Source organism: Thamnophis sirtalis, unplaced genomic scaffold (assembly GCF_051295495.1).
Source record: "Thamnophis sirtalis isolate CommonGarterSnake01/CBP01778 unplaced genomic scaffold, rThaSir2_p1.2 scaffold_1, whole genome shotgun sequence".
NCBI lineage: Eukaryota > Metazoa > Chordata > Lepidosauria > Squamata > Natricidae > Thamnophis > Thamnophis sirtalis.
This window is the reverse complement of record NW_028261381.1, coordinates 99,757,065-99,775,269: the sequence shown is the minus strand read 5'-3', so window position 1 is coordinate 99,775,269 and position 18,205 is coordinate 99,757,065.

The window sequence follows — 18,205 nt, the reverse complement described above, 5'->3', positions numbered from 1 at the left end:
CAAATCTCACCGGCTCAGGGTTGACTCAGCCTTCCATCCTTCTGAGGTGGGTAAAATGAGGACCCAGATTGTTGGGGGCAATATGCTGACTCTCTGTAAACCGCTTAGAGAGGCCTGAAAGGCCTATGAAGCGGTATATAAGTCTAACTGCTATTGCTATTGCTGTCCACCTGCCCATCTACCCTGGCTCTACAGCATCCTATTTAGCCACATTTTCTAAGCCGTGCACATGCATGCGAGCTGTGCGTGTGAGCAAAATGCATCTGCGGAAGGTGCACACACTCATGAAGTTTTGGTGTGTGGCGAACTGGTGGTAAAATAATGTGAAACCCACCTCTGCACTGAAACTTAGCATTATCTGACTCAAGAGTAAAATAAGATGTGCATACTTTAAAATAATGCCTTCCCAAGAACAATAAAATAATATTTCTGGAACTAGCACCTCATAAAGTTCAGAAAACCGTCAATCTATATATCAGGGTAGTTAATATTCTGTTATTAAAATACTAAATCAGTTTAATTCATAATATTTATCTTACTTGCTGTTATATCTTTTGAAGGAAAAACAATATTTTTCAAGCAATTGTTTGCTAAAACAGTAATAACAGCAGCTTTCACAGAGTTTTCTGCCCTATAATTAAAGAGCTAAAAAATCTAAAGAAAGAAAAACTAATGCTGGTGCCATCTGGATTTAATGCACCTGGAATGATTTGTAAGAAATGTCATCTTTTTTCCCCAGTTATAAACAACTAAGCATACGGAACATTTTAGTTATTAGATGTGTTCTTTATTTGACAACGTTTTCTCCTATTTTGTCCTCATTCCATAGTTTGAATATTCTCAATCATCCAGGTCAGAGTTGTTCCAGAGGTTGTTTTATTTTACAAATGGTAACTGGACTTCCTTGTTTGTTTGATTTTTCTTTTGAAAATGTTTTGCTTTTCATCTAAGAAGCTTCTTCAGTTCTGACAGTCAATCAGAACTGAAGAAGCTTCTTGGCTAAAAAGCAAAACATTTTCAAAAGAAAAAAAAAGTCCCATTGCCTTTTGGAAAACAATATCTTTGGAATATCAAGAACATTTCATAACCTGCAGTTTGAATACATGCCCAAATAACAGTTATTTTGTGTAATATTGTCAGTCTTGAGCCTGAATACTTCAAGGACAAGTAAATATTTTAAGAGGCAAGATTCATATTACATTCCCCCAAAAGTAATGATTGAACCAATCACAAATAAGTTTTATATATTTTTATCATGGATGTTTTCTTCAATTAAACAATAGTTTCCAAATGTAGATTGGTATAAAATCCATTGTGCTTAGATAATGTTTCTCATAATTAATGAACTATGAGATAAGAAAAGTATATACATAGATAAAACAAGTGGCATTCAAAAGTTATAATTATTGTTATTATTACTAATTATAAAGAAAGCTGCCAAATGTAGGTTTAACATCATTGCATGTAGTAGTCAGAACTCCAGACCACATTTTAAGAGTCTCTCGTACATAATATCATAAAAAGTGGGCAGGATTTCATTTTTTTTAAAAAAATAGTATGTATATAAGGACTTCTTTTATTTGTAATATCAACATTAATAGAAACTTGCAACTCTAAATATGCTTCCCTTCTACCTCTCTTTATCTTCTTCTGAACTAGGAAAGGGCTTGTTTGAGATGTTTGCTCAAGTTACTTTTTTCACTCAGGTTCAGTCCTTATTTATTTATTTATTTATTTATTTATTTATTTATTTATTTATTTATTTATTTATTTATTTATTTATTTATTTATTTATTTATTATTAGGGGACTTGAGACTAAAACATACAAAGAATTGTTATAGGAACTGGGCATGGCTAATCTATGAAGAGAAGGGGAGACATGATAGCAGTGTTCCAATATTTGAGGGGCTGCCACAAAGTGAAAGGGGTCAAGCTATTTTCCAAGGCATCTGAAGGCCAGACAAGGAATAATGGATGGAAATTGACCAAGGAGAGATTAAACCTAGAAATAAGGAGGAACTTTCTGACAATGAGAACAATCAACCAATGGAACAGCTTGCCTTCAGAAGTTGTGGGAGCTCCATCACTTGAGACTTTAAAGAAGAGATTGGACTGCCATTTGTCAGAAATGGTGTATGGTTTCCTGCTTGGGCAGAGGGTTGGATTAGATGACCTATAAGGTCCCTTCCAACTCTGTTAATCTATTATCTTATCTTATTGGAATGAATCTTGGTAGTGGCTTTTCCTTCTGTCCTTCAGGGTTGTCTCCTACGCCCTCTACACTAATGTCAATGGAGCTTACAATTCAGTAAACATACATTAGTTTGAGAATGCATCATATTGCATCATTATAATAGGGAAAGATTCAATTTGCATGAGCCTGAATACATTGAAATGGAAAAGAAACTAAACAAAGGTATAAAGATGGAGGGCCCAGAATAAGAAATCTCTTGCATAGATTTCAAATTGTATATTTTCAATTACTTTAAGCATGTTTTATATTGTTCCCTTAAGGGAAATGCAAGCAATGAAATCCAAGTAAAAATAAGGCCATATGGGAAAGGGGATGGGAGCGGGGGGATTACCCTTGTAGGAATCTGACAGGTGAGATAAAAAAAATGCATTTATTTATGTATATCACAATATTATGTAAGTGCTGCAATTTGTACTGACAGCCTGTTACTTGTGGTCCAGGGAATGTCAAGCGAGATATAAATGTGAAAATGCACATTTTATAGATTCCTTTCAAAGTTAAATTTTCACATTAGGCTGGCTGTATTCATGAATAAATTCTACAGGTATATATTTTCTGCTCTACCTACTCAATACATATTGAGTAGATAGGATTGTTAAACAGAGCCATGTTTTCACAATGCTTTCAAAGAGCTTGTGAAAGAGGAACCCACAAGAAGGCAAATGTGTTTGGAAAACAATTTTCTTCATCAGATAATAAACCCAGAGGTGATATTCTGCCAGTTCTGACCGGTTCGCCCAAACCGGTATATCAGAAATTGTGGGTGGCCCTTCCCACCTGACCCAGCTCTACAACATACCATTTAGGCCTCTGTTTTTTTAGACAAAGCACATGTGCAAAAAGCAGAGCGCATGCGCAGACATGGCACATGTGAGCAAAGCTCACACTTGCGAACCAATAGGGAAGGTAAGTGAATGCCACCCCTGAATATACCCAACACAATGTGATATCTATATTTCACCTTACATTACCTATGCATGTCATTAAATACTCTTGGGCTATAGTGAGCTGAAGTTTAGGAGCTCCCCCTTCAGTCGTGTTCTGATTTCTACTCGATTGTTTTATTGTGCTTATGTGAGACTTCATTAGGCTTTCCTATGCAGATGGTCCATAAAGATATCTAGACATATGATATTCAAATATTGCAATAGAATCTACAACTTAGAGCCACATTAAAAGGGTAAGTATCATCTCTTAAAACAAATGATTCCTCCCTCCCTGTGCTAGAAATCAGAGGAAAAGGAAGAGAAATATGAAACATATTTTTTGGTATTGTTGTTGTTTCTTGGAAACTTCATAGTTTCCAGACATGCAGAATGGAAATGATGGGAAAATATTGTATTCATATCTTGGAAAGTAGACAGATTAAATATTGTTGTGATCAGGGGTGAGCTTCAAAAACTTCAGCAACGGGTTCTCTGCCTGGTTGCTGAGTGGGTGTGGCTATGGTGGCTGTGGCCTAATTGGCCTCCTGCACCATGGTGGAGAGGGACATTTTCACCTTCCCCAGGCTCTGGAGGCTTTCCTTGAGCCTCTGGGAGGGTGAAAACTGCATCCCACAGATCTATTTCCAGCCTTCCAGAACATCAGGGAGGCCTGTTTTTCCCCTCCCTGAGCTTCCATGAGGGCCCTGCACTTATTTCACATCTAAAACAGGCCGCATGGAGACTCCTGGAAGGGGAGGGGCAGGATTGGGTTGGTGGTGCCATCCAGAGGTGGGATTTGGAGAGTCTCTGAACCACCCATAATGTTAACTATGGCTTCTCCCAAACCCAGGCAAATCTGTAGCAGCCCACCCCTGGTTGTGATGCAATAGAAATGTAGTACAGAAGATTTTAAAACTGGGGGGGGGGGCGCGAGGGGGAAATGAGGGAAAGCAAGAAGTAATTTCCTTAATCCTCTCAAAGAGAAGATCTCTAAAACTATATAACCTGGAGAGAAAAAAATGACTGCTATTCCTCTTCAACGCACTTCATTTATTTATTCATGAGATGATATGGAATGATTTAAATCTCACATTTGTTTCAGGAACTCAAGAGAATGTACCTAGGCCACTCCTTTTACATTTTTTTCTTACTGCTCTGAGGAAGGGGGAGTTAAGATAGCAATTGGCACAACATTACTCAGGACTGCTGTAACCGAGGGTCATGATGTAGCTCTTTATCTTTTTTCAACAAGTGTAATGCACCTGGCAGTTTGTTTTTAGCATTCACAGCATTCCAGAATGTGGTGTGCTTTAAGGCAGGCATCTTCTGTGCATATGCAGACAGCCACTAAAAAATCAGAGAAACAGTGGAACAGAAGCTAATTTAAGGGTGTCATCAATAAGGTGATTCCATCAAATCACTTTCATATTTAATCACCCTGCCAAACTCTACACAGCTCTATTTTGGACCCTACAATTGTCATACAATCACAGTAGAAGTCTGTGATGTCATTGAATAGGTCTGGATATCTATTTTCTGTTTTATATTTTATTTGAAACTGTCAAGACTGACTCGCACCTATATTCACCTATATTCCACTTCACTCACAGCTTGACAAAGAAAAGGATGGTTGTGGAATAAAATGCAAAGGTGGAGAGAATGGCATCCAAGCATCGTTGGTTCCTGTGAGACATTTTTCCCTCCTCAAGGACACCCTGAGCAGATGTCCCAGCATGGCTGGCTGGTCCCCATAAGAAAATGAACAGAAATGATTGGTGGACATAATGAACTGTGGGTGGCCCATGGAGAAAGGGGGAATGAACTATGCATACTTTTGCGAGGCAAACCCAGAGCTGGTTTTGCTTCTTCGGTGCCAACGTGATTTATTCAGTAAAGTTTTAACTCTTGGTAAAATAATGTCCTAGGAGTTTCTTTTTCTGGATTTGCCAACTGGACAGTTGACAGAAACATGGCTAAGCTTCAACTTCCTAACATGAACATGCTAAAATGCTAGTTACATAAATATATTTTAGTAACGGTACCAAATACACATAGAACATGTTTATCTGAAATTCATGCTACACTAGTAGTTCACTGATGAAACAGATAGGTGGCAGTTTGTTTTCATTATGATTAAAAATAAGTTATGATTTTGAATTCAGTTGACATTTTTACTTTTCACCAGTTTCATATGAGAAGCAGATACAGGTTAGTGACACATGCTTACCAAAAAGATAAGTCCTACTTTCACCCTAAGCCACATACATTTATTCTGGATGGCTTCATGAATTTGTGTAATTAGTAATTGGATGAATTACTACCAAAAGGAAAACGTGGTGTGATAACCGCAAAATAAATTTTACTGAGGAAAACAAATACAACAACATAAAATAACTGGCTTTTGTAGACCACTCTATGAGGCAGACATATTTTGCAATATTTTCAACACCATCCCACTGATACCAGAGCCTGCACATTTCTCATTTATATTTAACAATGAAGTAGTTTTTAAGAAGTATCAGTTATTCTATGGGTAAAATCTCATCACAAAGAATATTATATAAACTGTTGCATAAACTGATATCAGTTTTGTCTTCCATATAATGTATGTAATGAATGAAGCCAATGGGGGAAAAACTGTTTAATCTAGGTCACCACTTGGATATAGGGTTCTCAGATTTCCATTTTTTTTTTATTTGCATGACTATATGACCAAGCCAAATAATCTGAAGAAGAAACTTCCACTCTTCCAAGTTTCCAGGGCTTAATGTTGCTACAAACACACGGTGCTTTTCAAAAACTTTGAAGTAGATAGAAAAGAGCCTTAGGTCAACTTATAAATATTCAAAAGTAAATTCAGGATCTACCACTTTCATCATGACCTTTTCCAAAGGAAGAATAATGCAGTGTGTGGATAGCCTTGGGAAACAAAAGGAAGAGATATCACCTAGGAAACGATAGCCTCCCAATGGTTTAATGGTCAGAGAAAGAAACTTAGGAAGAAACGTCCCTTCACAGTTAAAAGTGGTGTTTAAAAGTTTATGCTTTCAGACTTGCTGATTCTATTAATTGTAGCCTTATAATAAGGTAGAATTAGTCTATTTCAGTGTTTCCCAAACTTTTGACGTATGTGTACCCCTTCTATAATTTTCGTAACGCTGAGTACCCCTCATAAAAAACGCTGAGTACCCCTCATAACTACATAAAAAAATGTAGTTAATGATTTTCACGTTTTCATCCAGAACTTTCTGTAGAATAGCGGGCATCTTATGTGTTGCCAAAGCCTCTCTGTGTATGCAACAATGTGTGGATATGACATTTGGAGCAACATTTTGAATTCTTGCAACGAGTCCTTTATTAATTCCGACCATACTTTTTGCTCCATCTGTGCTTATTCCAACACATCTATTCCAATCAATTTTGTTCTCTTGCATAAATGTATTCATAACATTAAAGATATCTTCTCCTGTTGTGATATTCCCACATGATCCCCACCAAACTCCGCTGCAATGCGTACCCCCACCAAACTTCCCGTACCCCTGGGGGTACGCGTACCACACTTTGGGAAACACTGGTCTATTTGATTATGTTTCCTATCTGGTTTGCTTAGGAAGGCTGACAAGAAGAAACCATGTTCCCCTATTTAAAAATGTGAAAATCTACCTGTTATATAAATGTAATCAGACTAAATTGAGGGCTACATAGATGATAAAATAAGATTGCTGTGGTCCATTTACAAAATATCAACAAAGGTGAGTCATATGTACTTGTGGTGAAGGGTATTGATCAGTATGGGGGCTACTTCTCTAAAGGCCCATTTCCTAGTCTATGATGTATGGGCCTCATCTTAATGGGGAACTATAACAAGCCCCTGTACTCTGGACAGACAGATTTGATTTTGACAAGCCATTGCTCAATAAATCCTAGTGCAGAATCTTTAAAAAAAACTTCATTGGTAAAACCACAACACTTTAAAGTGGGCTTGGAAGATAACTAGCAAGTGCAGTTATTTTTTAAAAAAAAGCAATGTAAGAATTTTCTAACAATAATAATAAAATAAAAATCTTAGCAGTAAAAAAAATACATTTGAAGGGCACTTTTTTTCTAGAATCATTTATATTATTTTATCGATATACTCAGCAGAAATATTACCATCTTACAAAAATATTGGTGGAATAAGCTGTCATTATTCCTTCCCAAACAATGAAAGGGTTCTTTAAATCCTTCAACTGTTCTATACTGATAATTTTGATCATTGTGTGTCTCTTGTCAGTAGCTCATGAATTTCTTTAGTTGTTTTACCATATGATGCTTTGATACTTAAATCCCCTTGAAGCCTAAATGCATGCAACAGTATTCAGACTTAGAGGCACAGCATTGGTGGTGTTTTATTCTTATTACTGTTTATCGTTTTCTATCTCCAAAGTCAGATAGTGTTCATACAACTCAAAGGCTTTACTTCCATGCTTTGGCTCATACATCTAAAACACAAAGCTTCCCCACCCACCCCCGCACCAGGACTGGAGCTACATGTATCTGAATCTCATTAAGTAACATCCACCTAGAATGTATTTTAAATTTCATTAGAAGCGTCACTAATCTGTAACTTTATTTCTGCACTTCAAAACGCAGCATTTATACATTGAATCCAACCTTTGTTGGGGTCATAGACCAGCGTCCACAAAGTTCATAGTATCTTCAGCACACTGCATTGTGGCTAGATCTGTTGTGCAATACAAAAACTGTATAAATAGCAGGTTTTTGGAAGGTAGTTTTATGGCGAAGTTCATGTTAGTGGTGACATAATATTGAACATATTCTGTTGAACCAGTTGCTTCATTCATTGGATTAGGCTTTGAAATTGCTTCTGACATTGTTTGGACAATGTGATTTCCTAATTATTTGCATGGAATAATGAAACATTGCAGACTTGAATATGTCTTTGGGCTTGCTTTTTCAGACCATCATTTCAGCTTTTTTGCACCCTTCTCCAATGATCCTTATCTTTCAGTTAGTTATTTGTGAAATTATTTTCTTTCACATTAAGCTGTAGATTTGCTGTGTGCACTTGTCATTTCTTCTCTCCCATATTTTAGTGTTACAGGAATTCAGCACAGCTGAAACCAAACCTCCCTATCCCTGTTCCTATTACTGCATTCCTAGTTGATTTGATCTCACACTGGATATATCAGTGATAGACAGGTTTTATGAAAGTAACGAGGATATCTTGATTTTAAAACAGAGCAAAGAAGCTATCAACAATTGTGGAATATATATATATACCGAGGAGATATATATATATATCTCCTCGGTATGCCCAAATATGGAAGGAAGGTCACTACTTCCATTCTCTGTCCTTCAGCTCGTCACAAGAGACCATCCAGGCAGAAACCCAATATTTTTACTGTTGCCTTTTTGTTACATTTTGTTGTATTTGTGCTGATAAATAAATAAAGGGAGACTAGTATAGATCTATTTCAAGCTATTTAGCTCTTATCAGCTAGCCATACCCTTACTGGGATTTGAACCTGGGCTATATTACATACTAGGCAGACATCTTAGCCATTAGGTAAAAAATCTAATAGATACCTTTCACCCTGGCTTCGCTGATAACGGTTAAGAGCCTGTGGCCTAATGGCTAAGGGTATGGCTAGCTGATGAGAGCTAAATAGCTTGAAATAGATCTATACTAGTCTCCCTTTATTTATTTATCAGCACAAATACAATATGTGTGTGTGTGTGTGTGTACGTGTGTACACACACACACACATATATTCTGACAGTCACTTCTGCAAGTAATTATTTCTGAATCTAGGATGTAATCTTCTATAATTTTGAGGGCCGAAGGAAGTGCTCATTTGTTTCTGAATTGACTCAATCAATTTAACAGGGGAATCTGCTTGATAGCATGGATTATAACAGAGATAAATGTTCCTGAAAACTGGGAGAAATAAGGCACTTGTGTTCTGTTCCTTATTGGATAGGAATTTATTACAATAACACATTTATGTAATCATCTATCAGCATACAATGGCTGAACTCACTGCTGAGCTTTTTATTTCTCTTAAGTGGTGGCAAATTGCAGCAGATGAACAATGAGAAATATCATGCTGCATTTCCAGCTCATATTTATAATATGCCAATCATAGTAGAATGTAGGCAATGAACATCAACAAGAAAATTCAAAATGAAATAAGGAGTAGGCTAGTTTTGCTCTTTATTTTCCTGAACTGATATTCATATCATAGTTTGCTTCATTTGTAAAATAAGGTACTCATCAGGATTATCTGGGTATGGCTTTCTCTAAGGTCATTCGTTATAAACTCAGTTGACCTTGGATTTTTCAAACAGAGTTTGATAACATATAACTTCTATTTGTCAGGCAGATTCTTGAATGGTTTGGTCCAGCAACTATACATAGCAAAACCCAGACGGTGGATAATTTTCAAGATTTAGGTTACTTTTCTTAGCTTACTTGCTAAGGCATTGATGAATATTCATAGCTGTTTGCTAACATATCCCTGACTGGATGTGAGGGATACTGTCACAATCACCATCGTTTCTGTCAGCACTTTCCTGCTGACCCCATTGGAATTAGGCATCCCCTGCTCCAGACTAAACATTGGGAAAAGAGGCTGGGTCTCAGAATTTCTCTTACTATCGGAGCGAACAAAGTCTAGTTTTGGCCTTCATATATTACAGTCTGTATACAACATTGTGATTTATGATTACCTGCTGTAATAAGTGAAGCCAGTCAACAGAGCTGAATCAACAATTCATGTCTTCATAAAGAACAAACCATGGCTTTATAAAAAAAAAAGTCACAGGCATAAAGCTTAAATGGCTTAAGAAAAACAATGATAACAGCAGGGGCATGGAAATAAAGAAGAAAGAAATAAGATTTGAACTCTGAAAAGGGGAAAATGTATTTTTTTTCATCAATGTTATGCCATTTTGTTTTTCAAGCCGCAGAATTCCAGTGCTTCATTTTTCACCAGCCTCTATATTTGTCACTCGGTCTTTTAGTTTATTGTAACAATGATCAGTAGCAGATGTATTTGCTGAGAAAAATGCTATAAATGAAAGCTGCTAGTGAAATATATGTTGGGAAAATAATGTGCCATATAACAAGCAGGAAATGGGAGTTTGGCTAATAAACTCTTAGCATGCAGATTAACTGGCAAAAGAAATAGAAAGATTGAGCTAATGACAAGCTTTTCCAGACCAAATGAATGCTACGAGGTTGCCCTTAGCAACCACAGGAGCCTAGATATACATTTACCCTTGTGCACAAACACATCTTTGCTTTTTAAGAGAAATAACCAAGAGGGGACAGGAGTGCTTTTCAAGATTACAAATCTTTGCAGGTATCACACTTATAACTCTCTATTCTTTCATTAAAATTTCAGAAGGTATCCAATTGGGTTTTAGCTGCTGGTAGGCTGCAGTGGTGGGTTTCAAAAAATTTTGGAACCTACTTTGTGGGTGTGGCCTGCTTTGTGGGAGTGGCTTGCCAGCCATGTGACCGGGTGGGAGTGGCTTGGCAGTCATTTGACTGGGTGGGAGTGGCCAAGACGATGTTACTGAATTCTTTGCCCCAATGGATGATCTACAAAAAGAAGATATAAAAAAGGAAATTTATTATTTTGTGCACTTACTACTTAAATAATATTAAAATAAGTACACAAAACAATAAAAGAGCTACTTACAGAAGGTAAGTAGCTTATTACTTACTACTTGTATTTCAAAGGGAATACAATACATATTTAATTTTACACATGTTAACAGCTGCTGGAATTGTGTTTGCACAACAGTGGAAAAACAAAGATATGAAAATGAATAAATATTAGAATGTGCAGGAATGAATAAATTGACAATTAAAATCAAGAAGGCTTTGAATACTTTTTCACGTGGGATTTGTTTTATCAATTGCTAACTAACAGAAACAGCAATTAAAAATCTAAAAGTATGAAAGAAAACACCAATTATGTAAGAAAAGGTCACTAAAATGTATAAGAAAATATTATTAGTACTTGATCATTGTTAATGTGTAGATACCTGCGGGACATTACACACACACACACACACACACACACACACTATGACAGTGCCAGAAAAACACCAAAAAATAACAATTTCCCCCCAAAAGACTGCAGATGAAACCACTTTTTTTCCCCTAACCCTAAAAACAGGAAAGACAAAGCCGCTGGAATAAAAACCATCAAGGCATTGTGGGAAATTATAAAGGACAGTGCCAGGAAGCTCACAGAACCAGGAACCACTTTACAATTACCTAAACAACCAGGTGTCACACAAAAACACACAAAATCTGCCAAAGCTGCCTTGCACCAACCTGGCCTGCCCATAGAAAAGCAGCCACCTTGAGACACATAAACCATGCACCAACCTGTACACTTAAAAGCAACATATTGCATCACAAATAAAACATTTGCAAAAAGGAATAACATTTCTTGTAATAAACATTCTATAAACAATAAATAAATAAAAATTCCCTAAAAATAATTTAACAAGAAAGATATTCTACACTAAATTAAATTAAAATAAAACCATTAAAAATATTCTATACACAATAAATAAAATTTGAGATTGTAGAGATGTAATTCTGAGGCTGGTCATTGTGGAAGGTCCTGATGAGGAGTTCATGATGACCATGAGGCAGGAGGCATATAAATTTAATAAATGAAAAAATAAATGCCCTGTGGTCTCGATGGTTTGCTTGCAGATGTTTTATTGTCATTGGTGTGAGATACCTAGCTGCGTCATGAAATGTCTACAAAAAAACCACCAAGCTCAGGGAACACCAAGGACCCAGCTGTCATCTCCCTCCTCTCCCCCACTCCTCTTCCTCCTCTCAACATATCCCACTCTTTCTAGCACTGATGATGATAATAATACCTGGTTTGGGTAATGAAACATCTGCAAGAAAACAAGCAAGCTCAGAGAGGACCAAGGACCACAGTCATTGCCCTCCTCCTCCTCTCTGTATACCCCATTTTTTCTAGCACTGATGATGACACCTGGTTGGGTAATGAGATGCCTGCAAGAAAACCACCAAGTTCAGAGAACACCAAAGGACCCCACAGTCCTCTCCCTACTTATCTTTTTCCTTTTTGTCCTTCAACTTCTCCTCTCCCTCCTTTTCCCACAACCCCATTCCCTTCTAGCAATGTTACCTAGTTTGGTAATGAAATGTCTGTAAGAAAACCACCAAGCTCAGAAAGCAGCAAGGATCCCACTATCCTCCATCTCCTCCTTCTCCTTCGCTTTCTCCTTTTTGTCCTATCTTTCTCCTCTTCCCCCCCACCCAACCCCACTCCCTTATAGCACTGATGATGTTACCTAGTTTGGTAATGAAATGTCTGCAACAAGGTCAGAGAGAACCCAGGACCCCTCATTAAAATCTTATTACAAACTACCATCCATCTCCCTCGTGCTCAGAAAAGGAAACCCAGGTAAGTCATTTGCTAGCAGGCAGGTTCTAGGAGGCCTGCCGCCATCAAAGCACCTTCCCGGAGTTGCTTTTCAGAGCATGGGGAGACGGATGGTGCAAAATACCGCCTGTCTCCCTGTGCTCAGAAAAGGAAACCTGGGTAAGTCATTTGCTAGCAGGCAGGTTCTAGGAGGCCTGCCGCCATCAAAGCACCTTCCCGGAGTTGCTTTTCTGAGCACGGGGAGATGGATAGTAGTTTGTGCGATGCGGCCGGCGCCTAGAAGGTCCTAGGAGATCGGCCACACCATGTAAGCTCCTGCCACTGTCCCCAGCCCTGCGCCCAAGCTTTCTGGCACCCAGGCATCTTAGGCAAGTCCAGGGATCTTGCAAAGCCCTTGCGAGGTCCCCAAACTTGTCAAAGACACTGGCTGCGCCATGTAAGCTCCTATCACCGTCCCCACGCCTGCGCCCAAGCTTTCTGGCACCCAGGCATCCTAGGCAGGTCCAAGGACTTTGCAAAGGCCTTGCGAGGTCCCCAAACTTTTCAAAGATGCCGGCTATGCCTCATTAGCTCCCACAGCCATCACCACCCCCGCACCCATGCTTTCTGAAGGCCATGCGGTCCTGTGCTATAAGTGAGCCCGGGATCCTTGCAAGGCCGCAAAATGTCACCGGACTCACTTATAGTGCAGGTCCATGGCACACCGCTCCAGATGGCCTGCCTCCTCCCCCCCCCATGTGCCCCATGCTTAGTTGCAGCTTACTTACCTCCTCGGAGTCGGTAGGCAGCAATAGAGAGCCAAACAGGAAAAAAGGTTAGTGGGTTTAGATAGGGTACTTAGAGATGGTGGGGCGATTGGTAAACCAGCCAATAAGTAAGCGGTGGGCGGGGTTAGAATAGTACAGACGGGTGGGGGTGAGCGAGCGAGTGACAGGGCCGGGGTAGATGTTCCGGAAGTTACTTCCGGGTCCACCGGTCGAACTTCCTCTCACAGGATCGGTAAATTTCACCAACCAATTCTCCTGAGCCAGTGCAAACCAGCAGAAACCCATCACTGGTAGGCTGAGACAAAAACAAATGTAGTCTTGGATAATCACATGGAACCCTGAGTAAACATATCAGAAAAAATGTAGCCAAACTCTATCCTTCCCTGAGAAATGAGGATGCTAATCCTACAAAAGAAAAGTCCACAAAGATTTCAGAGATTTAAAGAATTTATGATGGGCATCATCCCTTGAGATAATGATGATGATGGTAACAATAATAACACACATGAAGGTAAAAGTGGAGGCACCATAATATTAAAGGTAAAGTATACTTTATTTACTAAGTGAATTTATATATGACTTTGCTTTGATAGCTAAAGAGTTTATTCATACAGTAGGTCTCCTTAAAGAGATGTGGTGGCTCAGTGACTAAGACACTGAGCTTGTCGATCAGAAGTGGTTTGAATCCCTAGCATTGTGAAATGGAGTGAGTTCCCGTTACTTGTCCCACTTCTGCCAACCTAGCAGTTCGAAAGCATGTAAAAAATGCAAGTAGAAAAATAGTGGGAGGGTAACAGTATTCTGTGCCCCTTTGGCATTTAGTCATGCTGGCCACATGACCATGGAGGCATCTTCCGACACTGCTGGCTCTTTGGCTTTGAAACAGAGATGACCACCGCCTCCTAGAGTCGGGAACAACTAGTACATATGTGCAAGGGGAACCTTTACCTTTACATAGGTCTCCTTATTCTCAAAGCAACCACACTAGGGTGGGTGGGGGTGTGGTGACCAGCTTACTCTTTTGTGAGATTAGTGAGAAAACAGGATTGAATTTTGGTTTGTAGTCCAAATCTAATTAAGCCAATCTAACTACATTATACATATTTTTTTTCAAAAATCTAAATTTATCAGAAATGATGCTAATGAGCTCTCTTGCTCATGCTGAAAAGATGATTGAGGTAGTAGATGAAGCAAATCTGTCAAATGTGGACAGAGCTGCCCAAAATTATTTGCGGTAGGAACAGAAGTCTGAGAAAGTGTCTCTCCCTTTCTTACATCCAGGACAACTGTACACTTTGATGCAGTGTGCATTTCCAAACTACACTTTTAGAAGGTAGTTTGGAAATTACACTTTTCTTACTTATAAATGAATCTCCTTCTCGTCCTCATCTGCCTTCCCTGAAATCAACATGTAACAAAATTGGCTGATTTCTGACGATGTCTCCAGAAAATAGTAGAAGGGAAAACAGAAATGCTGCTTTCCTGGTCTAACAATGGGAATAATTTCACTAGTTAAGAATGAAAAGTGTAATCTTTGAACAATCTTATATAGAAAATCAAATTCTTGTCTGTCCTAAATCCAATTTAGCAAATTTCCAATTTAGTAAATTGGAATATAAATGATGATCACAGCACAGGATATATATACATATATACACATACATATATACATACATACATACATACATACACACACACACCCCACTATGTCATGACTGCTCTTAGTCACAAATAGCTAGTCTGACTTTTATAACTCATTATGACTTTTTCTCATGTACTTACAATTCCAACCTATTTCCGAATGTTGCTTAAGATTCACATCTGTAGAATCTATTCTAACCTTGTACTAAAAAAGTAAGTTTTACTGGTGCTAGAGGTGCACATTTCCTATGTTTTATCTATTATATTCAATTGCTAGAAGCCTATTTCCAATCAGCTGAATCTAGGCAAAGCTAAATTAATGATCAGCAGAAGATGGAGAATGAAGAGGAAGGACATAAATTGCTGGTATTTTTATGTTCGTTAGTTCTGCACTTTTGGAAAAGAATATAGCATAGGACCAAGAAAAAGAAATCTACTGCATTTTATAATTCCCAGGATAAAAGTCATAGCTTTTAGTTTCCTTAGCAACTGTGAAATCTTCATTTTTGTAAATTAAATGATATGAATTGTATAAACTTGCTTTATCTCAGCTAACATCATACCCTTCAGGAAATGTACACTTTTACATTTTATTCACATCCACACCCACAAACAAAGAGACAGGCAGACAGACAGACAGACTGACACATAAACACAAAATACCTGTTATTGGATTCAAGAATATATATTCCAAAGGATATGTGATTTAGGAATTTGGAACAGGACATAAATCCATTTCAATTCATTGTTAGATTTGTACCACATTCTAAATTTTAAAATTAAGAAGAAATGAGAATTAGATTATTATTATTTTTTTTGGTAGGCTCAGGTCAACCTTCTCAGGTCATAAGACTTTGGAACATTGCTCTGACCTGTAGACATCCATTAGAACAAGGGGGTTTCTGACTGCTGGTTCGATCAGCGATGCACATACGTGCTTGATGCGTGCTACGCGCACATGCATAGTACTAAAAACAAAATGGCAGCACCTATGGCACTGCCAAGAGAACCAGTTTGGGGACATGGCAGGCCGAGTTACTACCTACTTGGCCAAATCAGTGCGAACCAGTAGGAACCCATCTCTGAATAGAACCTACTTTGACATCATATGCACAGTCACATGATATAGATTGTGCAATTTGCATAATTTTCATGCCAATGCCAACATACATATAATTTCACCCACACATACACCAAAGAGGTCCATGTTTTGACTACTGGAGTGATACTGCAAGCTGGAATGATAATTTTCTCTAGTTGTTTTTAAAGACATTTTTATGCTAATTGATACATTATTTGTTAATTGCATATGCAAAATCTTGGCTTAGAATGAAAAGTTGAGTATTAAGACAATTAAAAATTATCACTGCGGGTTTTATTCTTAATAGTAATGGAATTGTCTTCTCAGGCAACTGATCCTAGTTGTTAAATTCAGCTGGTTGTTTGTTGCTTTGTTTTTGTTTTGCTTTTGTTTTGTGTTTATCAAGGGGAGGCATTCTGGCAATTTATTGCCTTGGATACCAATCATCCTGATTTGGCAGGCTTGTCTGTGTTGCCCCTTACATTTTACTTGACAAATACTTTGGATTCATAGATATATACATACGATATTCTGGTGACTTTTGCACTTGTATCTCCAAAAAAAAAATCAGACCAAGTATATAAAAAAGAGATCTGTACATTAGATTTAAAATCCTTACCAGAACAGCCAAATGTGAGACAGAAGTTTTACAAATTATTTCATTTAATGCAAAATTCATTCTTTTCCTCTTTTAAACTCCCCATGAAGGTCTACACCCTTCTGATTTACCTAACCCATCTGGAACTAGATGGACAGTTGAGGCTTAGTAGCATATAGTTTTGTTAGCACAGCAAGAAGTAGTGGAGGGAACTAGATTTATTAGTGGATAACTCCACACACTTTTATTTTGTGGAATGGTCAAGAACAATACAGAGATAATGTCTTTAAGCTACCAGACCAATTACAATTTCTTGATTAATTATAATTTGTGCACACATATTCCAACTCATTTTCTCAGCTAACACCCTGGCCAGAGAGAAGAGAAGAACTATGACAGATGATAGATGCTTCTAAGAATTGGAGGTCTTCCAACCGAGTCCTGCACAACTTGTCCTTTTATCCTTTGCTAATACACTATCATTTCCATGCCATTTCAACCTTTTGTTGTCCATTAGGTGACCTGCTCCATGGGATTTCTTATACTTGGTAGTTGTCATTGTGGAATTTACCTGATCTTGATGGATTATATCCCTGTGACCTACTCCATAGTAGTTCTATTCTCTGGTAATTAGTATCCAGATCTGGTCTTGTTGCTTCCTTGCATTTTACTTTTCTCTGCACCCTTGCATTTTTTCTTTGTATTGAAATTCCATTCATTCATTTCTCCCTTTTTTTCACTATTGTAGAAGAAAATGCATAAAACACTGAAGTATTTGTGAAGATCATATAAATTACAAAATGGCAACTCCTTTAGTCTTAGTGCACCCCAACTGGAATTAAGAGAAACTATAAAATCACAAATGCCTAAAAAATCCTGTTTACTGTTTTGTAATATAGAGGTCTTCAAAACTCAATAACAACAGTGTTTTGATGTGCTTAAGTTCATCTTTGGTGACGTTATCATTATATGCCAATGACTCATGACATTTTATTCAAATAATGAAGATTTGTCAGTGCACTTTTTACAGCACTAAATTAGGTAAAATCCAAACTCTTTTCACAGGAAAATGGTCTTAAATGTTCAGTTAGAAAAGTTTTCTCATGTACCATTTATACTTAAAAACAACTAAAAGATAATTTAGCATTGCGGATTGTTAAATTCTGCAGAATGAAAAGCAGAAATAAGTTGCTATAATATCCAAAAGTGTTTTACAATATTTGAAAAAAAAATATTCAGAACATAAGAAGTCCAATATCTAATGCATATGAACATAGTACAATTTTTCTTCTTAGGTACATGTTGTGGCCCATCAGGAGCCGTTGGAGCTGCAAACAGACTCCAACAGCGAGCGGCCCTATGAGTCGGCTCTGGAAGATGTGGAGGACCCTGGACAGGGTTCAGACTCTGAGCAGGGACCAGAGAGGCTGGTTGGCCACCAGGAAGCGCCTGAGGCATGGAGCAGCAGTGAAAGCCAAATGGAGT